The sequence below is a fragment of the Bemisia tabaci genome, chromosome 1 (genome assembly GCF_918797505.1).
Source record: "Bemisia tabaci chromosome 1, PGI_BMITA_v3".
NCBI lineage: Eukaryota > Metazoa > Arthropoda > Insecta > Hemiptera > Aleyrodidae > Bemisia > Bemisia tabaci.
The window spans coordinates 67,829,538-67,854,157 of record NC_092793.1 but is presented as its reverse complement, the minus strand read 5'-3'; the positions used below and the strand labels follow the sequence as shown (position 1 = coordinate 67,854,157).

Genomic DNA, 24,620 nt, shown 5'->3' with positions numbered 1-24,620 from the left:
GATCAAAAGAAAAATCGGTGAAATTTTCAGTTAGGAATGCCGAATGTTCTCCCGGTGAAAATTCAAATTGCGTTGGCAAATGGAGAATTTGCACGCAATTTTTTTATTGCTTCATCTGAAAGTGCCTAATGAGCTGAGTTCGCAACATTTTTCATAATTTTTTTCTGACATGGGAAATTGGAGAAAAATTGATTTAAAAGTGAGAAAATGTGCCGCCTTGTGACGTCATCTGGCGGCATTTCCCATTTCAGCACATGTATTTTAGCAGAATCGGTTATTTTGTCATATCTCCTCTAATAATTGCTCAATTTATGAATCAAGGGTATCTTCGTGTTCAGTTCACTCAGAGGATTCCACTTAAACAGGAAATTCATCAAATTTCAGACCCTTGCAAATTCTCCATTGGGCAAAATTTGATTGTAGATACGCTCTCTCGTGAGGGGAACAGCGACATGACGCAATTTTAATGAAGCTCTTGAAGTTTATCAAATTCTAGTTGAATCTGGCGTTCGCGTGTCATAGAGCGACGATTTTTATGGAAAAATTAGCCCATTTAAGATACACACTCTGAAACCGCAGCTGAAATCACAGTAACTGCAGTTTTGAAAGTTTGATCAAACTACAGAACTGAAACTATCTTCGCTGGCACATTTGGTATCGTTTTTTTCTCCTGATGTTTCAACTTTGAGCTTCTGTAATTTGCTTCCAATTTCCCCGACCTGGCTTCAGCATTAGTCACGATTCTAACAATTTGTATATCTGGTCGAGCGGAGTTTCCTCTCGCCAAACTCATTCATATCTACGTTCTTGACGATTTTAAACTTTCCACTCCAGCTGCTGCGGGGGTGGAGGAGGGGAGGGAGGGGGAGGCACGAGCTTCTCAGTCACACGGCCGATGACTTCAGTCATATTTTAAGAGCGACTCTTTTGTTTTTCGATTCCCTCCACTCGTCAGGGCGTATTTGTTTTGAGCAAAATTCTCGAGAGCTGAAGTGCGGACTTGAAGTTCGGAGATGCACTCAGAAAATCATCATTGTCTCGCCCGGCGTCGGACACTCGCGGAATTCGCAAATTTCACGCACCGGTTATGTCTCGCGATCCGCGATCTGCGAAATAGTCGGGAAACTCCGATTTTACCCCCGTCGCGAGTGGGGAACCTCACGGGTCTCATTGATTCGACAACAGCGGTCTCGAATAATTCATTTCGTCGTGTGGAGTGATTCGCAGACACTTGCATGCATTCAGGATGCATGACTGGTGACAGCGCGTGTAGCAGATAATTAAAGTGTGGAAAAATGCATCGCATCTGAAGTGGCCCTCAGTTTTCCCGGCCTGAACGATATTTTGACAGGTACCCTTACGCCCAGGCATATTTCCGTCGGAATTTAGCTTTAATTTTCTGGCCGTGTGCGGATTTTATTATTCTGTAAAAAATCCAAAACACACTACCGTCATGCGGCTTATGATCTAAAAGGGGATGAAAAGCACACTTTCTGCATAGATTTAAAAACGAGTTTTTTTTTCCCTGTATTTTTTGTTGCCAAAAATCAAACCAACCCAGCCGTTTCTCGATGAAAGGGGATTATAAAGCTTTGTAGCGGTACCAACCAAGACTGCGCAATTTGATGCGTCGCCATTCGTAATTAAGTATAAATAAGATTTTCCGGTTTTAACGAATACAATTATATTTTTAAATCTCGCGTATTCTTGTTTCCTCCTCTATATTTTGCCATCTAGAATAGAAAGCTGCGTTGTGTATTTCTTTACTTTGTTTCATCTCAAGAAAATAAAATTATTAAATATTTTCCTCTCCGACCGCTTGTCGGAAGATCGAGCACTTCCTTTTTCTTAACCTAATAGAAAATGCTGAAACTATTAATTACACCTACAAGGAAAGCTCTCAGGAGTAGCGACCGAGAATGATCGGAAGAGAGTCCTCGGGCGGGGATAACTGGCGGCTCAAGGAGGAAACAAGGAAAAGTCAAGCGCAAAAAAAGACTCAAAAGAGGAGTCTAAGGACTTGAAAAGGGAGTCTCGGGGAGGGTCGAGACGGACGAAAAGCACGCCACACCGCGCTAAGTGTTTAAAAACACAGGGCTCGTATTGTAACGCGTGTTATCCGAGATGTTATCACGGGACAGTCTCTCCACCCCCGAGCAAAGTGCATACAAGGGCCATCTAGCGGTGAAAAAGTACAACTATTATCTGACCAAGGTCGCTCCGAAAAAGCTCCCGGAAGGCGCGGAGCCGCCGGGATTCCCCGCCCCTGCCTCCACCCCCGCTCGCCGCCCCCGCCCCCCTCGTCGAGGCCACCCCTGAACGTTTGTTCCTGTGCCCGTGTTTTTTCCACCCTTTTGTTTATAGCGCCGTGCGTTGTCACACTCCGTCTGGCCGACGGTCACTTCCTGGATCGCACCTAGTATGTGTGTTCCAATGTTTTTTTTTTTTTTTTTTCCCCCTCCCCTCTCTCTCTTTCCTTCGCGGGGGTAAAAAGTTGAGACGAAAGACGAGCATCCCTGTACCGAAAGCTGTCTCCAGGCCAAACTCGATGACTTTTAAACATGTTTCTCTATCATCCGAAAACTTAAATTTGTCTTTTTTAAACCATTTCCTCCTCTAAATGTCACAAACTTTTCATGACTGTACAATTTCGATACTACGATGTACCCAAAAATACAAGGAATGATGGACTCAATAATACTCCCCTCTAATTTTTGTGCCAACCCAAAAATCTGGTTGAATATCCAGTTTCTAACACGGTTATCTTGCAAAGTAGTTGTCTTTATCTGAACTACTTTTAATATTACTTGCCTGAACGTTTATATCTGGTTGGCGCAAAATCAGGCAGGGATATGATCAAATTATATACCCTTTTTACCGTGTTTGCTCAATTAAGCTCGGTGAAATCGCATCCAAATTTTTTTTGCAAGGGAAGGCATGCATGGTATCTATCCTATGACACCAGTGAAACGTTTCAGGTCGTATCTTCCTTTCCGAACCAGTCAATACCTATTATTCCGATTTTTTCTCCGTGTGTTCTCTTTTATTTTTTTAATTTTGATTTTTTTTTCGCTTCCTGGCGGCTCTTTGACCTCCCTTCCCGCGTAGTTGAGAGGGTATTTAACGCGCGGAACACGGCAAGCCGATCGGATCGATCGAACCAGATTTTCACTCTCACTTCCTCGACCCTCCCGCTGAGCAGTGCTTTGTGTGCGGGGCCTGGCCCTGGCCCTATCCTCGCGTTTTCGGCACAGCGCAGAACAAGGGCCGACGGCGTTGCCATATTTTCGATTCACCGTGGTTTCATTTTAGTTCGAAATTGGATCAGTTTAACCAAACTCAAGGGAAAAAAGTTAAGTCACATCAACCGGGGAAGAAGATTTTAAGTTTAACACGCCCTTAAGACTCACAGCCTTGGAGACGAGGTTTAACGCCTGTATTCATTTTAAAAAAACCAGATTAATTTTCAACGGTAAATTGTTCACAGGAGAAAATAAGTGGTTATTTAAAACCAAAACATGAAAAAAAGAGTAGAAACGGGAAATCAGCATAAAAATACAACACTAAAATTACTCAACTACTTAAAAACTCAAAATCTTCCCGAATCCACTGCCTCCCCCCCCCCCCCAAAGTGACTCGATTTCTTTCTGTTCAATGTAGTCCGAATTTAGTAGAATGCAAACTTTCAGCGTTTGTTTCAACCAGAAGAAGCTTAGGAAATGGATTTTAATAATTGTGAAGTAACCTCAAAACCTTTTCACTTCCAGTCAAGTTTGATTTCCGGTAAAAACCGGGACTTGAAATCCAGGCCGTGCCCGATTTAGCAACGAGGAGCGTTAATCAGCCCGTATTGGGAGCGAATTCAATTGAACCCCCTCCTCGGACCCTGATGCAAGACTTTGGCACCGAGATTTTTGTTCATAAATCGTAAATTTCCGAGGATCAATTAAACACCGATTTGGTTCACTTATCTTGTCCGAAAAGCCCGCGGGCCACCGCGGCCGATCCGCGACGCAACCGGGGCCCGCGCTTGCCGAATCGTCCCCGTTTTAAGTGTAACCGAGTGTAGAAAACGGAGGATTTGGCAACGGTGTGAAGGAGCCGATAGAACGAAGCTCAAGCTCCTCGTGACCAATTATCGATCCTATTGATTGGGCCAATTAGTATGCGGGCAGCTTTGCTTTTTTTCCCTCATTATGGGGTAAAACCCCCATTTTTCGAGTTGTGGTCCGATTAGCGGCCCGCGGGGTACCCGTGGGGGTTGCAGGGCGAGCGACTCTTCTAATTCGTTTAATGCTGGTTTCGTGATGGTCTTCAAGGCTCGGGCTATGCCACGGTATCCCACCGCCGCCATCTTTTCAAAGGCTCCAATCGCAAGACCAACTGTGAACATCGTTCATCATATAGCGGCTCACGATCTACACACTACATAGGCTGTATACCAATATCATACCGATCCAAGTCATATCCAAACAGTGACGATTCGTTAAAAGTAATCGGTTCTGGGTGAGGCAGTTAATTTTAACGAATATTTATTGTTTTCACTGGTGGGTCCAGCAAATTGGCAACATTGCTTTTCTCCATTTAAACCTATGGGAATGTATCGATGCTTGGAGGAGCCGGATGCTCCAACAAGAATCGATTATTTAGCATAGGTTTAAATGGAGGGAATCCGGTGTTGCCAAATTGCTGGATCCGCCTCTGATTGTTTTACATATCGACGGTGAAACTACCAAACAACGTATCTCGGTTTGCGACGTCGCAGACTTCCTGCCATACTTTAATTTTTGAATGGGAAAGTACTCAACGTCAATTCTTGAAAACTTCCGTGATTTTTCTTCTCAGTGCGAAGAAAATTCTGTAAAAACTTCAAGGAATGATATTGAATTGTTCTCCTCCAGAAAAATAAAATGAGAGCGGAGATTTTTAGACACCGCAAACGAGATACGTGGTTTGGTAGTTTCACCATCGATATATTCAAATGAACGGGACCTCGCGTTCCAGCTTGGGGTTGGGAGAGTGAGCAGGAAAAATTCCTCACCGGTTTTATTACAGAATCAAGTCACATTCAAGCAATTACCATTCCTGCCGACTGGTGACATGATGTCTCTCCATGCGCATTCACTACAAATAGTCGATTCTATGCAAGGTTGCTTCAAAAAAGCTCCTAAATTTAGGTCGGGTTTACCAAACTGAATCTCGCAAGTGCCTGATTGGCACATTCTTTTTTCGCAGTTGAACAGTCTATCTTCAACATCCTTCTGTGACCGATAAAGAACTGGCAACCGGATCCAGCAATTTGGCAACACTGGATTCCCTCCATTTAAACCTATGTTAAAAATCGATTCTTTTTGGAGCACCTGGCCTCCCAGGAATCGATACATTTCCATAATATTAAAGTGATAAGAGCAATGTTGCCAATTTGCTGGATCCGCCAATGATCCGTTAAGCCAACGTGAGCATAAGTAGCTGCCGCAGATTGAGGTTCTATTTGCGAAACGAGCGAGTGAGAGAAACGAATGCTATTGGTCAATTTTTCGACGATCGTGAGAGGTGGGAGGGCGGCGCTCGCCAAAGTTCGGAACTTCGGGCATCGCCCCTCAAAAGTTACTGGTGCGAATACAGGGACGGATAAATCAGAAAAATATGGATACATAAGCTGATAAATTGGTAGATAAGAGTGAGCGGGAGCTACCCTGAAGTTGGGGATAAATTAGATCGATGGAAGGTATGAATGCCTTACTTGAGGTCGAGAGGAGCTACCGTTGCGAAGCGAAGATTATGTGGGAGGAATTTGAGACGTTTTACTGTGCCCTCCCATAGAATATTAGTTTGTGTTAATAATTAAACACAATTTTGACATTATTTTCAAGCGTAAACGGTTTTGATGACCTCGTCTGTGTACCTACTTACAAAAGTGGTGGACTATTAGGACCAAGTTTAATAGGAGCGCAAAAAGTCGCACTTAGAAAAAAAAAGAAGTTTAAGATAGTTTTGAATGCAATTCGTCGTGCGTCTTTTCCCGGCAAAAATTCAAAGTTTGAAAAAAATATTTTGAACGTGAAAAAAATCGTTGAAACATGAAGTTTTATGCCGAAATAAAACTTCAGATCTCGGTTCAAACTCGGTCGATTTGTTCCTCATACTTTGTAAATTTTTAGGGTGGAAACGACTCATAACCATGAAGTACTGCTTACGCATTACAATGAAGTAGTGCAAAAGCACTTCCTGCGCGGAAGTACGAGTTTTCTTCATCTGTTTGATCCGTATGAATAATATGGCCGCTTTTATTTTTAAAACATCACGTCATCGTGAACGTCAGGGAAAGAAGGGGTGTCAAGAAAAGTAAATTATTGCCTCGCAGTATTTTCGAGTGCGGACCCCAGAACAAAAAACTGGGGAAAATAATGGGCCTGGCCTCGTGCGCGAGAATGGGTTCCTTTTGTGCAGGCGACAAAAATGAAAAAAAGCGAAAAAACAAAAAGGAAACGATTTCAGCTCCAACAGTTGTTTTATCCGGGGTATTATTTATTTTCCGAGCAAATTACGAACGGAGAGCATTGGCGCTGAGAAACTGTATTTAATGAGAGCGTTGACCATTTAGGGGTGGGATCAAGGGCTGGGAAGCTCTTGCGCGATGAGAAAGGGGTGTTGATACATCTGGCGCAGGGCCCCTGGGCGGAGGGGGAGGGTCCACGCTTCGCAGGGTGGGGGGTGGATGCTGCAATCAAGAAAAAATGGCCGCCATCTCCAGTCTCTACCCCCGGCTTTTTACTCGGTTTACACCTTTTCGGGCCTAATTTGTCCGCGCGCAGTCATCTTTGTGTGACAAATTCGTTGAAACGCTTCCCCTCGCTTCTCGCGCTTGATGAGAAATCGGAGCTCCGGGCCACAGAGCGCAGAGCGCAGCCTCATTGTTTCATTGTTGCATTCCTCGCGATTCTCCTCGAAATTCTCTCCCTCCTTGTTTTTATCTGCCTCTCTCTAATCCACTCTTTCACCCATCGCTTGCGCCCCTCCTAATTTCTGCCGCTAAGCCCTATCGATAAATCAGTCGCCTGGTGATTTTAATCGCCGGGGAAAGCCAACCAGAACTAATTATTCTAAGTGAATGCAAATAGCACTCCGCGTTTATGCCTTGCACCCAAGAAATTCGAGGCAGCCGCCGCAAAATTGCCTGAAATTTCAACTTTCCTTACTAGAGGAACGTCCCATGTATATGTATTCAAAGTTACCTAATCACTTTGAAATAAATTTGATTTTAGGAAAAGTCGCAACATGGCTCCTTAAAATTTTGACGTCGACAATCTAACTTAAACCGTCAATCAAATGCAATGCAAGTCTCAAAGAGTGGAATTTTCCCACGAAAACTTTAACACGGTCCAAATGCTAACGTGACGTGTTTCTCTCGGCCTGCCAGCATGGGTTTCACTTTCGAATTAACCTAGGAGTGAAGCTGTGTAAGGTTCAGGCGAAGCTCTCTCACCGCATCCTGTAATGTTCCAAATCAGGTGTGGTTTAAATTCATACAAACTGTTCAAAAAGCAAAATCAGGTCGCCGAAGAACTGATAAAATCGCGGAGACCGTAACTCTAATTAAAGCAACGTTCTATGTTGATGAAATATTTTTTCTTTCGAAGTAGATTTCTCGAAAATTTCGCAAGAGGTTTCGGGAACGACCAGGAAGGCACATTCTTGAAACGAACCGGAGCTGAAGTGAGTCACACCAGTAGTTCTCCTGAAACGTATTAATTTTGAGGTTGCCTCCCACTCAGGTATAAGACCCGACCACCTTTGCACTCCAAGGTTTGACAGAAAATTAATTAGCTCGTTCATTTAAATTACTGTTTATTCAAATTCAGCTCGCCCATTTTTTAACAGCTTCTTGAGGTATGAATCATTGGTCGCGATTGTGTCCGGGTGGCTGAGCGTTGTGGTGCGCCGGGAATCAGCTTTTAGTCAGTAGGTATCTTTTCATAAGAAAGAAAATAAGAAAAAAAATCCGCTTGATTTGATGAAATCTGAGATGATATTTTTACGATAGACGAGTTGTTGTTGAAAGAGTCCTCACTGTATAAATATAAGGTCGTTTGCTCGTGACTCATAGTTGATCTCGAAGATTCTTATGATCTCTTTACAGGTTGTGTCTCTAAGAGAATTCCGGTCCTATGTACATTCATCGAACATCTTTACCGAATCAAAGGTACCTTTTCTCCTGCGAAAGTGTACGTTATGTTGAAACCGTACTACTTGAACCGTGTTTTTTCGCGAAATTCGCTCGAAATTCGCAGAAAAGCTCAAGCAAAAATCAGGTAGCCGTTGCTTTGGATGTTGCCAAGTTGCGTTTAAAAATGAATTATTTTTCTGAAAGGGTTAAACGTAGGATATTCCGCCATTCTCGGCAACGTCGAGCGTTATTGGTCGGGTCCGGTCAAGTCGCGGGGCAGCAAGCAAAAGAAGCATTCAGACCTGTTAATGAATATCAATTAATTCAGGATTTACCGTGGATGATCCGAGATGATTCAGCCCGGAGTTTTATGACTCGGACGGTCGTTTTCGTCCCGAGGTCCATTCTCATCTTGAATAATTTATTGCCCCCCGACCTCTCGCAGAGATCTCCCATAAACGCGGCCAACTATGGATTCTCCGCGGCGGGGGAGTTGAGGGGGGTAGAGGCGATCGCGTTTGGTCGAGACCCAGCCGGACCACAGTGGTCGAAGGTGCGACTCAGGATACCATACCCTGCAAAATTCTCTTCACCTGGAATTTTTCCACAAATTTGCGGTTTGAACCCTAATGGTTCTACATCCTAGAGGACACTTCCCAAACATCCGTCTGAAAAATTTGCAGACTGAGGTTTTGCAGCTTCAAAGATTTAATTACCAGCATTTATCATTGACTGTAGATCTATAGGGGAAAATTGCCGGCCAACAATGTAAAAAAGTTGACGCTATGATTAGAATGGTAGTCCCGCTGGGGTTTAAGAAGATTTCGGCAGGGGCTGGGAACTTTTTATGGGGGACCAGAGGGGCACCTCTTTAAGGTGGGTCTGAGGAGCACTAAAACATACCCCAACAAGGAGGATCCAGGGAACTCCCTCAGCATCTGACGAGGTTTCGAGGGATTTTTTGTTAGCTCGGTAGGGGAATCCGAAGGACCTCTTAATAATTTTTTGCATAGATTACCATTTTTGTCCTAAATTAAAAAAATGTCGAGGTTTCAGATCAAAAAACCCTAAAATAAGAGGATTTGGTAAGCGGCTTTCGTTGTGCTGAAAATTATCTGCAATATTTTTTTCTTTTCCTTTTAATTTTTTGGCCACCATTAGAGGGCACGGCACAGGAAGTTAAGTTTGCTGATGAATCCACATTTTTGGAGTCCATCGATCGGAAAGGTCAAATACCCGGCAAAAACAGCGATTTTAATAACGATACAACGAAACGAGCGAGAAAGTTTATATCCGTACGATCTCTTTCCAGGAGAAGTCTCCGATTTGGCGAAGGAAGATCCGAGGGCGAGATAAGTGACAAATCAAATGGATTCGATTTTTCGGTCGGACTCGTTAGGACCGCGGGAGTAGTTGGGACTAATTATTAATGACGTTTACTTTACCAGTCCTCGGTATGTTAATCGGTTCGACATTACCATTCTCCGGTGACGCCAGAGCGGCGCATTAGTTTCATCCTTCCTTTAAAGGTCTTTCCTTCATTCCCGTATCGCTCGTCGGCCCATCCTCGATTTCAATTCTCCGATTAATTCGCCGTTAATTGTCTCGCGCAGAATTTAGAATAATTATCTCTCCCCGTCCCTCCCTCCCTTGTCCTCTCTCAAATTTAAGGCATCCAGACTTTTTTTCTGCTCTCGACACGTGGGACACAGTAATTATTTACTGGAAAGTCGAGATTTTTCAGCTTTCGGGGTTCTTTTTTTGTGCCCGTCAACCGTCCAGATGTCACAAAGCCCCGTTAAAAATTTGAAGAATCCCACGATAGAGTGGTACCCCGTGGGCTTTGCTTTCATTTCCGAGATGATCACAATAGTTTTTCGCGTCAGTCACTAACATTTCCTCGTTTGAGATGTCCATATATCGCTATCTCGATGCACTGGCTGGTTACATGAATAATTTGAGAGGCAAATTTCAGGATAATGGGGGAATTTTCTGATGAATCGTCGAACTGATTCTTTCGCAACCACGGTCGAAGCCAAAAAGGGAATGAAAATGAGAGACCGGGTTTTTGCCCGCAGAAGCCGCCTTTTCCCTCCAATTACACCGTTCAATCAAGTCAATCGTCTGAGTTTCTTTGTCAGTGATCATCAAATTCTCGAAGTCGCTTCGTACCACACGATCAAGTATCACCAATTGGGCCTTTAATTTAAACGAGCTTTCAAACTCACCAATCTCAATTTGTTTTTATGAACCGACAATTGAACGAGTTTCCTAACCAAACTCAGCATAATTTCCAAGGATCGATTTTGTCGTTGGTTCACCAGGAGAAAAAACATAACAACCACAAACTGACTGTAGCAATTTTGTAGCGTTGCAGCGAAATTACTGATTTTATGCAAAAAAAAAAAAATGGTTCAATTTTGAAGTGTACCCTTGATTTGCTTACGGCGTGGCGTTCAAAAGTTGGACCGAAATTTTAATGTGCTCCTTGAAACTTCCTCGAATTGAAACCGCTTTACATGGATTTCTATTCTGGGTCTCTATTCACCCAAGGAGATTTCAAGTAAAAGATGTAACCAGTAGCATTTTAAATTTTCGGCCCTATTTAATGTGCTCTTCATGTTTTTCCAGCCCGTTTCCCTCCCGAAATATGTTTAAAAAAACGCCTGAGACGCCTAATTTGAAGGATGGAGGTTATGAGCTGGGCAAAATAGGGAAGGGAGCGAGGTGAAGATGACTGGTGGAACGACGCGATACGGGGAGGCCGCCAAGGCCGCGTTCTCACTGGTCATCGAGAGGCGGCAAGAGGCCAAAGTGGCCGCGGCGAGGCCCTTATTAACCCCGAGAAGAAACCCCGGACCGAAGCTGCGCCGAGGAGCGGATTAAAAAATAAAAGTAAAAATCACAATAAATATACATATAAATAATAGCGGATAATTACGAATAGAGGGCGATAATTATGTTTGATTTGGTCGTGATGGGCCCGCGGCCATCGCAATTAGCATGATTTACTGTAAGCCAAGCTCGGCTTTCATCACGGCGATATTCTCACGCGTCAAACCCACCATCATAAACCGCGCAACGCCTATGCGCTTCTCAGTGTAGATGCGCGTTTCTTCAGTTACCACGGCAGTTGCTCAGCTTTGCCCCTCTCCCCACCCCGCAGTCGGTCGAGCGGTATTTATCACATTTGCCTCATTTTTCCGCGCACCTAACAACCCTCCCTCCTCCCTCTGAGCTATCATGCGGACGATAAGTCTTCTGTTAAACGGCTGATTTTGAGATTTACACCTGCTTTTAATGACCTGTCACCATGGGCGCGCACGGAGAAAGTTCTAAGATCGGTCGTTGAACTGCTGTAATGCTGATCCATCGATGAGTGTTGCACTCTTGGATACATGTATCAAGTCACTCTCAGGGACACCGGGAATTCTGGTCATCGTGAAAAGTATTCCGGAAAAGGTTGTCAAAAGATTTGTAGGGGGACTGTAGAGTCAAATTCTGTATCTTTTTGGAAGTAAAGAAATACGATCGGCGAGTTAGCAATTTTTTCGAGCCTTAATCTGAAAACTGAGGAATGGCTCGAAATCTTGTCCATAACTCATTGAGTAGCTGATAAAATTAGGCTTTTCTTGAGGTTGAATATCCGCCAAAATTCAAAACACCCTTCAGCGAGATCGCTTCTTTTTCAACGAGGGACAAGATCAGGCTACTCTAGATTATTATTTTTTCGTCATTCGAATATGCAAAAACTTGTAAATGTCAAATGCAAAATCAAACCTCTCCTAGCCACAAGGATACAACTTTGCAAGCGAAAATTGGTTTTACTTTCATTGTGAGGTCGTCTTGGGTAGATTGCCATATAATATACAATTTCTCATTTAATTTTTATGCTCAATAAATCATCTGTGCAAATCAAATCTATCTCGATGAAGCAGAAGCACTATAAGCTTACGTAGTATACCACCTGCGACACTTGGCAAAACTGAAGGGCACCGCAGAAAGTGTTGTGAGTGACCACTCCCCCACGGTGGTTGCGGCTGTTAATCCAATCACACCAAGTTGAAACCACGACCGATTTTATCCTAGCACTCTACAGGGTGGTCCAAAAGTGGCACACCGCCCCTACAGTCTGTAAGGTCTTTACCCCTTTTCAGGAGGATCCCTTAAAATTTTTAGGGGTCCTAAACGTCCTTGCCTTTGACTTTGACCTGGTAGCACCCACAAAATTTCAAGTCTCTACCTAGGTTGGTTCAAAAGTCATTAGCAGCCGAGTGCTAGTGTCGCGGGACTTTTGTATCACCCTGTAGATTTTACGGAAGCCGTCACCCTGTCACCGTCGCGAAACGGAATTCGATACAACACGCGATGCAGAAGCACCGTTTAGAAATGGATACGCAGGGGCGCGTCTTTAGAGTCTTCACTTTGCTCCGGAGACCTTTAATTATGGTTAATGGGGGAGCAACCGGGAATCATGGTGTCAAGAAACCTCAGGAAAAGTATTCCTTAAATTTTCTGGACAAGCCTGATCAAAATAACGAAAAAATCCCAATTTTTTCCGATCAACAGACTACAGCGCGTCTCATAGAGAGCATGCCTATGATCGGTACAATTTACCCCAAAGTTTTCTGGGAAAAAAATTATATAATTAATCTGTTATTGCCGTAAAAGTAGTATGAAAATCAACAAAAGACTCCATGGTAGTATATACCAGATTCCTGGTAACATTACCATACTTATGATGAATGTCACCAAGGTCAAGAGCCTAGTTAATTTCATCCAATGGTATTACTGATTACCAATGAAGTCTTGCAGTAGAATTTGCCACATCTTTCCTTGTTTTTTTATTGTGATCGATTTTTGACCGGATAAATCTGCAGAATCGTCCTTAAAATCTTTGATATTATCCCTGGAACACTGTATTTAAGTGATAATTACTCGATGCAAGTAGAAGAAAATTCAGGCATGAGTTAATAATGCCGAATGTAACACTTAGTACGTTGGAAGCTTTGAACTTTCGGGTCGAGCTTACTTCGCGAAGTGCCAGTCCGCGATTTTGTATGCGCGGCGGGAGAAAGTTTCTGTGGATTCGATTGGCAGAGGTGCAGTGCGGATGGCCTTTCGGGAGACACCGAACACCGTTGCGTCGGGTCGCGGCGGATGCTGAGCCCGCGCTCATTAAATCTAATCACGCGTCGAGCTTTTGAGTTCCTCAAGACATCGGAATATTAAGCACTCTTAATGACCCGTCCGTGTCCTTGCGGATGAAGAGGGTGGCTCACATCCCCTCCGCCCTTCCCCCTCGGGGCCCTGGATTGAGTCGTTTGGCTCGGAGTCCGACGAATCTGAATTTTGACGGTTACCAATCCGAGGGAACGATTGTCCTCAACATCCACGGCTGCCAATACCACGTATGAAAAATCTGACGTTGCCTAGTCTCTGCAGCGGATTGATTTTTAAAATCGATAGATAAAGTGAGACTAAGGGAAAATAGAGTGATCATATTCGCTAACGGGTGCTGGTTACATAGACTAAGGGGGGTATGATGGCTAACATGAGGTCCCTTCGTAAATAGCCGTTACTTAGTCTATTGCTCACCACTTTTGTTCGTCGCTTCTACCTGTATCAACTGTGAAGATAACTAATTTTTCCTTTGTCTTCTTAGTCTATAGCTTTGTCTATCAATTTTAATAACCATCCCGTGGGTGCATTGGGAGTGACATGACCACTGCTCATCCTAGCGTTAAAATACTCGTAACCGAAATCGTGTAATAGGCTCGCCGGCTACCTGGCGCAAAACGCCTTCAATCTTGCTCGATACTTCACCGCTCACTCCGGCGTTAATATAGTTGTATCATCCGTAGGTACACATATTGACACTCTGAATAGCCGTAGAGTTAACTACGCTCTCACAATCAGTTCTCGATAGCCATGCTATTTAACAACTGTAACGTAATCTGAAATAAATATACTTATATAATTACTAGGACAAGAAATGTTTCTAGAAAAATGGACAAGCTAAAGAGTCTTTCGTGTATTGCCGTTAGTTTGTCTATTGTTTGAGCTGTGCTTGTCAAAGTAAAGGTGACGCTGCATTATCACAGTTGACTCTTTAGTGGGAATATAATTGGGGAGGGGGTGAAGGTGCAAAAATAAGCCTCTTGTCGAGTAATTTGAAGTGCATTCGTAAAATTTTCACATTTTTGTTTCTCTGCTGCATCTAGTATTTTAAATCTTCCGTCGTTTTATTACGGGGGAAAATCCTAAAAAATTCAAACCCAATAAACATTAAATTATTCGCCTCTGACATCGGAATTCTAGGTGCAAACTGGCTCGGTTCAACTTCTTTTCAAGTCGCCTGAAAGGCCACAGCGTTCGCAACGGACAGATATCTTCCTCTTTTCGCAATTTATCCGGATTCATTCGGCCTCAAATCGCAGCCGGCTAATTACCGCGCGTCGGACTAAACTCGACCGCGATCCATCGATTTTCGATATTTTCCCCGGCCACAAACGGGAGGTCAAGAGCGGGATCTCGAGCGAGTACGACCCCAGGCGTAATTTACGACCGCAGAAATGAATTATGATAATTTCATTCGCGGGCGCGATTACAGTGTAGAGCAAGAGCAGACGGTGATTACGCTTTTTTCCTTCACGCTTAAATCAGCGCGCGCCTCTTTTCTGAAAATGTCACCGAACCGCGAGCCCGTGCCATCGCGAAATGACTTAAATTGTCTCGGATTCAAGGTTATGATATACTTTAATTTATTCGGCGATTTCCCGAGCGAGTCATTAATTAATTATGCATATAATACCGCGGAGGCCGGCGAAAGATCATATCGTGTTCGCGTCTAGTTCTTCTTTTTCACTCTTTTGTAAGGATCCAGGCATAATCCGGTGGTACACGACTCAGCCGCCCCACGCCACTTTGGTATGTCGGCCGCGTTGTCAACTTTGACATTTTTTAATATTCCCGCTGGAATATTAGTTTTCTACGCACAGAGGTGCCCTTTACATCCGAATCTGTAAGCGATTTTGTAATTCTATTTTCAATTTTTGTTGGTGGTGTGGTTCGTCGTCCCACTGTACGAAAAACGTACGATCGATCTCCATAGTGGACATTGCATGCACTTTTTTTTTGCGTTGTAAATACTGGATGATAAATCATTAAATTTTGTCCCTCCTGCCTTCATTTCCCTTTTCCCTGATATAAATTTCAGATTGAAACTTTTTTATTCCAAATTTTAAGTCATTCAACTTCATCTCAAGAACATCCGGGAAGAAATGTCAAAGATAGATTTTGTAACTGGGTCTTTTTCACGAGCAAAATTATAAAGTCTCACAGTGATGCCAGTGGAAAACGAAGTAAAAAAAAAATGTTATTTTCCTTCTTTTGCATAATACCAATCCCTAAATGAAAGAAAATCATTCCATTTTTAAATTTATTTGCCCATTACTGTGTAGGTTTAAAGTGTATTTTTTACTCGCTCATTGAGTCATGGAGAATTTCTGGGGATTTAAAAAAAATTGGCGACGCTGGGTTTGAGTGTCAGTCAGGTTGATATTCTGGCTGTCGCGAGGCAGCGCACCTAGTGTCAGCCAGCTCGAGCTAATTTTTTCTCTGGTTTTTAATTATTTATTTATTTTTTATCCCCTCACCCCGATGACTCGTTTAAATGTTGGAAAGTGAGCACTGCCTTGCTTTAAGTGGTGCTTGCTGTCTCCCTATTTTTTGCAGTCCGCGCGACAATCTCTTCCTCCTCTTTTTTACCTGTCGGATCCTAAAACCTCGCTGACCGGTTCATTTTTCTTCCGTTTTTTGCCTGTTTTTATGACTCAGTGAGGACTGATCGCCAGTCCGAATATTTCTCCGTATTCACGCTTAATTAATGGAAGACGATGAGTCCCCGACGGTTTATTCACGAAAGCTCCCCCTCATTTTTTTAGCAGCCGTGACCGCATAACTCCTAATCCGATTCCCAGTTCACAGGAACTCCTGTCGTAATTTACTCCTTGCCAATTCTGGCATAATGTCCAAACGTCAATCGACGGAGCATTCGGGCACGGAATGCAGGCAAGTGCGAGGAAACATTCACAGAAACATTTGTCCGTTCGGGGAAGCTAACAACGCATCTTCCGATTCTGAAATTAGCCGCAAAAGTTGGTACCCTCTTACAAATAGACACCATTCATTTTAAGGACTTAGGTAATACCATTCCATTCCCGGGAAACCACGGCCAAACTGTACTTAACCAGAAAACTTTGATAGAGGAACACAATTACACACGTTACACACAACCATACACAAAAATTACTCCAACTTAGAGGAATATCTGGGAACCCTCATTCATTCCGCGGCACTTGTGTGGTATGTTTGTTCCTATAGAAATTTGTCATAGAAGCTTTCTTGTTCAGTGCTCTGCCTGGCTAAGAAACAGTACAGCGAGGCTGAAGAAGCCTTGCAGAGAAAATCGACTTTGACCTTCACATGGCATCTTGTGGCCCTGTGCACCGAGAAAAAAGATTGGTAGAATTTACCATTCCGTCACGCAGTATTTCACACAGCGTGAATTCTAAGCCAATTCTGCTAGTGGAATGGTTACCTGTACCAGTATAAAGTAACGTCTACCATTTTTCTGGCAGAATTCACGTAGAATTCACGCTGTGTGAAATACAGCGTGACGGAATGGTAAATTCTACTCATATTTTTTCTCTATGTATCCTCGTTTATCACACTTTCATACATGAATTCGTATTTTAATTTTGGCAGAGCAGGGCAATCGAAACACCATCATGATCTTTTCTTTCAGGCGCCCTTTCATTGAATTAAGACCAGCTGTCCCTTTAGCCGCGACGCGACGCGACGGTGGGAACCCGAGGACGCTGCAAGATCCAGGTCCGCGTGGCCATGTTTCAGTCCGGTGTCCCGGAAACGAGCTGCACCCACAACCGTCGCGGAACAAACCGAACGGAGCGCCGTAAAGCGATGTCGTGAACTCACCATTCATCGGTGCGGCGCGGCGGAGCGATCACCAATTTGATTTTCGCCCGCGGACCCGAAAACCGGAGCCGCGCGGGAGAGCCCGACCCGCGACTCGGAATCGGGAATCCAGGGAAAAGTCGCACTTGGAGCGGAGAGAACTCCCGCTCAGTGGGCTCGGCCGCGGCTCCCCCGTCCAGACTCCGAAAGCTCGTTCATGCCTGGCATCCTTCGGGTGTCACCCAAGATCCCGCAGAAATCCTGAGTCCATATACTCCTTAGTTTTGCTCTTTCCTTGTCTCTGGTTGTTTGACTCTAACTGTACATGAGAAATCGACAGGGAAAGTTGGAATCAAAACTCCGAATCCAGCCGGAAAGAGCCCCAAAAAAACCCAACGAAGCGAGAATGAACTTTTTCAAAGAACTGCACTTAACTGGAAATGGAAATGTCACGTTTTTAGAATGTATTTTACTAATTCCTTTCGATGTTGGAGATAAGGAACAGGTATGCGCTGTGCTAGACCTGAATTAATCGTCCGCGTGATATTCCTTTTTGAATGATTTAATTTAGTAAAATTTACCATTTTTTGTCATTCACTCAACAAAATTCTAGTATATTCTCGCGCGGATCAGTTCCTTTTGCAGAGTCTATCCTTAATTGCGAAAATCACCTCATAAGGCCGCTGAATATGATCCTTTTATGAAGCGTTCAAAAATTACGTAACGCACTTTTTCGAAATTTTGAGCCCTCCCTCCCCCTCCCACCCGAAGAGTTACGTAATTTGTGAACTGTTCCTTATTCTTAACTGATGGAGCAAGGAGTGCGATGCCACAAATAACCTTTTACAAGTAGAGTCAGCTATCCTCGATGGAAAAATAAATCAAACATCAGGATTTTTGGCCTTTCCCTGATTATAATCGGCACTACACCTGAAAGCACAAACGGAATTTTTCAAGGAAAAATCGGATTGGCGATGCCTGTGCGGTGAGCAATGGCGGAATGATAAAATATTCCGTTGAGTGGCGGTACGGTACGTGTACCAATAATTACCGTATGATAATGAGGAATGCACAGCTACATAAATCGTGAGCCGGAGCTGGCCGTTCGTGATCAATCATTCCCAACCGAGCACTGTTTTCTATATTTTTCTATACAATTCGTCTTTCTATTCTTCATAATTATCAATCAAGCATCGAAAGAAGTGATTTTTAATCTGATCGAGCGCTTTTAAACCCCCCTCTCGCCTCGGACTTCATCTCACCGCCGCTAGACCCGCGAGTCGGGATCGCCCCAAATGCGAGGTTGTTGGACTTGAATCCTAGAGATTGACAAGTATGTCATTGTCTATTTTTGGGGCCGCCCGATCCCCCCCTCTCTCCCTCTCGTTTTAATCGATGGCCGATTCACTCGTCTATTTATTCAGGACCATCCTGCCCGCTTTTGTTTACGGAAGAGCTCCTAGCGGTCGTCGGGTGCATCGCTATGGCACGAAAAAACAGAAATTGTCTCAAGCTCTGTGATGAGAGCGTTCGTGGTAGTTTGATTGCAAACTCGATCGACTTCCTCTCGAAAGAGGTCAAAATCACTGGGAATGGTGTCGAATGTTGACGATATTTGCTGGTAAAAGAGAAACTGCCGCGACAGCTCTCCGTGGGAAATTTGCAGATTCGTGTTGATAATTTTACTATACATTTAGTAATTAGGAAACACTATTTCTGGCTCTTCCACAACAAGCCTTTGCACACATAAGAAATTCAAAGGCACATAGTGTGTTGTCTCTAAAATCAGTCGGAAATAGTGGCGTTTCAGAGCAAATCGATGTTGCTACGATATTTATCTTGGAGGAATCGTTGTGACACAGCCGAGAAGAATTGGTCGTATTTATGCCGAAAGGAAGTATGTGCATATAGGGTTGGCGTGCATCATAGTTCCTTTCAGCCTAGACACGTCCAATGCGACTGTAGCGCCACTCATTGCCATTCATGGATGCTATCTGAATATGACTCGTAGCCTCCCCGTGCGTTGACCCCGAGTGACCTCTCACTTCTGTTACGACTCTATTGTTTACTTGTCCTCAACTCAACTCTGCTCAACTCCGCGCAGATAAAACCGGATTTCGTCGCCGTTAGGTAATAATTATTGGAGGAAAGCGTGGCCCGTGGCGTCATCGATCCACTCCGTTTGGAAAGTTCGGAAAGCCATATTAGTATGTAAAACACCCCGGGAAAAACTAGAGTCTTACGGTTCGCGGTTACCGCATTGCGGATATCTCATCAAGTCACTTCCCCGCAACTCCGTGACGTAAGATAGTAAAATTGACCTGTTTCCCGTGTTCGTAACGATAGAAATTTCAATTTCATCGATTTGTCTTTGACTTGCGCTCAAAAATTGGCAAACTTTTCAACGGAATTTGCACCCCTGCTCCTAGCTTTTATTAACACCTCAGACTATGCAACCAATAATAAACATTTCATAGTAACCAGTGGTGTTTCATGCTGGGCCTCGTCTGTTTTCAAAATACTCATAGTCGCGGGTGTTAAAAGGATCCACGGAGCCAGGCTGGAAGGCATCGATGTTTCCGCCCGTACCCTTTAACCGCGCCGCGAGAATCCTAGCCACATTTTTAATGTCTCGACTAATGGTTCCCAGCTCGGAATTACCCATCAAGGTTTCCCTTTCTTAATAATTTTATAGCAGTTGATATAATTATTTGAGTTTGTGTCTCGACCGGTCCCGTCTGGTAACGCGCTCCGCCGTGGAGGGGGAGAGAAAAAAAATCAAACGAAAGGGAAGGAGTCAAAATAGTGAGGATAATTATTATTGACGAAGAAGACATACTTATTTGTGAGGAAGGAATTTTCGCCGCGTAATTGCGCCTGGTGGATGTTAAAACCGCACTTGTCCCTTACCTGATGAGCCCTAGAACACAAGCATTCTAATGGAGCCGGAGAAGATGGTCGCGTTGCGTTTTAAGATCGACCGATTCAATTGCGCCCGGTCCGGCGTGGAAACTTGTTATTAAATACGGGCGCGCATTGGCCTACACTTTGTAGCGGAGGCGCCATAGAGCGGCAATAATTGTTGGCGTTTTCCCTAAATAAATTATGTAATTATATATATAAGCTTAGCTGGATCCGCGCGTCGGCCCGGGTCCTTCGGGTCCAGCCTTCGTCCTACAATGTTGCGGGCGGGCGGTGCTAGATGGCGCGACGATCGCAGCCGCTACCATTCCGATTCAGTTTTTCATTCATTTAACGAGCCACACGTTGCCACTTATTTTGAATTTCCCCGGGATCGCCCCCCGAAACCAACTTATTTATTGTTGGAATCGGCGGCGATGTTTCTGGAGCAGGGCCTTGGCTCCGAACATCCTGACGCTGGCCCTGGAAAGTGGCCCTTTCCGCGCCCCGAGGCCGCGGCCTAATTCCTGGTTTCGGCCCACCTGATTTTGTGTTTGTCCTGCGTTGCTATTAATGGTCTATTTTGCGCTAATTAGTGGAGCAGATCTGCGCCGGGCCGCCTTTGATTCGGGCCCTTGTTTTCGGGGTCTCGCCCATTCATTTTGGCAGCCTCATCCCGCAGGTATCCGAGGGATCAATCAGCCTCGCTTCTTCTTTGCCCTCCTCAGTATTTACCTGTATTTCTCCTTCCTTTATTTTCCTTTCGTTTTCACCACTAATATTGAGCATGATTTCTAAAGATTAATATTTTAAGTTTCTAAGACTTACCTTTTGCCCGGTAAGAGGAAATGTTTTTAAGTCAACGACTACTAAACATTTTCCTCTGATCTCATGCAAGAATCAGACAAATTTTTGACAAAAATTACACAGGTATATCCTTGTGAAAAATTCAAGTGTTTTAATCGATTATGCAACCGTGATTGAGTTACGTTTCTTCGTCCGAGAAATGACGAATTTTTTGGCCAATCCGAGACACGAAATCTGTTCTGTAATCATCAATTGCATTGTCCGAATAAGTCCTTTCATAAAAATGTCTGGGTACTTGTTTCTTACCCGCCAAACTTTTTCGGAAAGTCCTCTTCTGAAGAAACACCGAAAAGCCCGTTTACCGCGGAGAAAGGGGTGGCGTTGCGCAACCACGTGTGCCTTGTCAAAAAAAGCGACTCAACTCGAGCGCAACCGCATTCAAATGAGTTTTCCTCTCGAAAACGGCACACGTCCACCTCGCTAAGACCCCGAATCGCCGCTCTTTCCACGTGCCACAGGGCTCATCCGGAGCGTCTTCCCTCCTCGTCGATTTGCATACTCACGCCGACGTAAGGTTGACAAACACTCATTACCGGACCTTTTTTGCGCCGCCGGCTTCTCCTCCCATTTTTTTCTCCAGGATCGGAATCGGAACCTCGGCGAGGATAAATCACGGATCCGCGCCTGTCTCGCCGTGAAAGTTGGGTGGTTTTGCGCGGAAGAGCGGAAAAAAAAAGGTTGCGATGCATAAGTTATGAGTGGATTGTGTTAAGTGGCTCGCGCGCAGCTATTTTGCATACGCGGAGTGCGGTGGTGTGAGAGGACCCTTTTGCGCCGAGGAGGCTCCCTGGCTCCACGCGCCGCCGCCGCGGCCGGTGGCTTTTTGAAACCGGAGACTGCGGGGACCTCGCGCCCAGCACATGTTACCCCGGCCCGCGACGCAGGTGCCAAGTTCCTCGCCGATCGAATCAGGAGGAACCTCAAGGAAGGAGGTCAGGAAAAGCTGATTTCCAGAATTATGAATCGTGCCCTAGTTGTTATTCAGGATGAGGGATGCTGACCCCTCTACACCTAGCAATCCTACCTTCTGAGTGCAAATTTGGACCGTTTGCCATCTTGAAATGGACGTATTTCTGTCAAACGGAACTATGTGTATTATGACGTGAACCCTGCTATGCATATATTCTCATGGGTCTCAGGGCTCATGTCTTAATGCATATAGTTCCGTTTGGCAGAAATACATCCAAATTTGACCTTCATAAACGCTTATTCAGTCAATTTCTCGTAGTGAAGTACACAAAGATCACATTTAGGAATACGAACTCCATACTCAAAAATATGCATATATCTCTTCTCAAATAGAGTAGGTTAATATTTTTAATATAATGGCTGCCTTCAGAAGTTTTGTCCTTCCATAGATTCAACTGAAACGACATCTCTAGGAGACCTTAGGCAGCACACCCAAAAAAGGAGGAGTGTGGAGGTCCGTTCTTAAAGATTTGTTGAGATTGCGCCTGTCCGCAATGCTTTTCTGGGGCTGTTAAAGTAAATTACCAATGTTAATTGTCATGAAAACGTGAAAGGTGACATGGGTATAGAAAATATCTATCAAGAGACCAATTTTTAAATTTTGTTGGGTTTTAAGTGCCCGCGCTAACCAAAATTGCCTTCTCGAAAACACATTTCATTTATTATCTTTGGCTTTTTGGGTTGTTTTTCGATTTAATAACTTTGGTCTATGGATTATTTGATCATAGTTTAAATGGCAACCTGGTGTTGTCCCCAAAACAGTTAATATTCAGGAGACAGACTGATGAGTCGGCGGGTGGGGAGGGGGTCGATGAAAGGATGAGGGGTGAAGATTTATGTGATTTACATACAGGTGATTGGCGTGACTTAATCCGCACACGACTAGGGGTTAAATTTTTAACCCAGTTGATTTTTTCACCCCTTACTCTTTTACGGATTTTCGGTTCTGAGGGCCTGTATTAGATAATCAACTACACAGACTCCGGAGAAATTATTTTAATTTAACGCATGTTTTTAGCACTTGAAATCTAGCAAACTTTTTACGTTTGGCGACCTATTTCACGCATCTGCCAGATTTCCGCCAATGCTCTTTGAGTAATATTACTTGACATCCACAACTTTGATTCCCTGCTTACGAGAAGCCCCCCTTTCTTCTTAGCGCAAGGAGAACTAGACCGAAAAGGTCCTTCATCATCGCTCATTTTCATTATTTGCATTTTACTCACCAACTGTATTTTACATTATCATTCGTCAAGTGTGCAAGGCCACCACAATCAATTAATTTTCTAATTTTGAACGAGGTAACGTTTTTATTTGCGTGTACTGCGCTACTGTCGGACCAATTACGAAATGATTCAGAAAAGACAACGGTTGACCAAGTGCATACGTAGTTTCGGGCCTTCGACTGAGAGACATTGAAATGATACAGATTTAATCTGTTACGTCGGACCCGAATCGACTTAATACTCGATCAATCGATGTTCGGAATCTTTGTTTTTGCACGATTCATTTTCTCATTTTGGACCAAGGAATGCTTCAACGTCAGTATTTTAAGCTGCTTCTGGACCAATTACAAAATGATTTTGAAAAGATATCGGTTGATCCGAGTGCGTACTTAGTTTTGGGCCTTCGACTGATTGTGAGTAGCATGGACTTGATACAAGTATGTTTTTTTTCGTTGGACTCTAACCGATTCGATACATCGATGAATCGATATTTGGACCCATTGTTCTGTTGAAGTTTGGCGGGTACCAGAACCGAGATTAGAGGGAACCCGTGCAGATCGTTAATTGATTATCAAGCGTCAAGGTCGTGCTCTAAAATCCCGCGACTATTTATTTCGATTCACTCATAATAAATTCGCATAAATTACCGCTGGCCGTTCGATGTCCCGGGGTTTTTTGCGCGAAGCAACGTCAGATTTGACTCAAGATCGAGTAAAGTCGCCCGGGCAGGGCGGTCTTGATACCTCCTCGCAATGCAGGATGAATTTTTAGTGTCAAAGCTGGGTTCCAAGTTTTAATTAGCCGCACACATTTCATCTCGCAGCGAATCTGCCCATGCGTGATGTGCCGTTTACCAAATCTGGCGTTGCTACTTGTTTCGTCGGGACGATCCTTAGTTTCATTACGAGATTAAGGTTTTTTTCCTCATTCGTCGACGTGAACACGGATGAATCCGGAAATCTCAGAATTGCTCATTACATCAAGACAAAAATAGAGACGCTAATTGAATCGGCTTGTGCCAAAACGACTTTTGTTTCCTGCCGATTTTGAGTCTACTAGGTTCACAATATCTTCCAATGTTAGACACAACCATGAAAAATGCGAGAAGATTCAGTTTGAGATGGAGGCAACAACCCTGAAAAAAATCTGCACACGATTTTCATGGTTCATCCAATCTTGAAAAATATTTTAAACCACAAAAGAAACGAAATATTGGTAAAATGGACGAAATGTATTTTTGCTAAAACTAATGACTAATTCAATTTGCTTACGCTCAATGTTGAGCAAGCCGTTGGGTTGACTCAACTTTTGGTCTGCCTTTTTTACACAGAGAACGATTAAAAATACCTCCAATCGCACCTAACACCATCCATCGAATCGGTTCAATATGATTTCCGTGGGGATGATCTTCATCGTTTCGTTTTTCTTTAAAATGGTGTGTCGGAAACTATTGTCTGTCGAATCAATAAAAAGTAAAGTGGCCAAGTATTGCGTTTGTCACCAAACGACGA

The 24,620-nt window shown here is 43.9% G+C and overlaps 1 protein-coding gene across 5 annotated transcripts in view; it reads left to right on the top strand.

Annotated features, from left to right (window-relative positions):
* Window positions 1-24,620, top strand: part of zfh2 (Zn finger homeodomain 2) — a 141,668-nt gene that overhangs the window by 17,748 nt on the left and 99,300 nt on the right. The window contains exon 1 of one of the 5 annotated variants that reach the window (XM_072306057.1): window positions 1,329-1,351. The exons of the other annotated variants lie outside the window; for them this stretch is intronic. The gene's annotated coding sequence lies outside the window, so the exon portion shown is untranslated. Of the gene's footprint in view, window positions 1-1,328; window positions 1,352-24,620 lie in introns of those variants that run through there. 5 annotated transcript variants of the gene reach the window in all.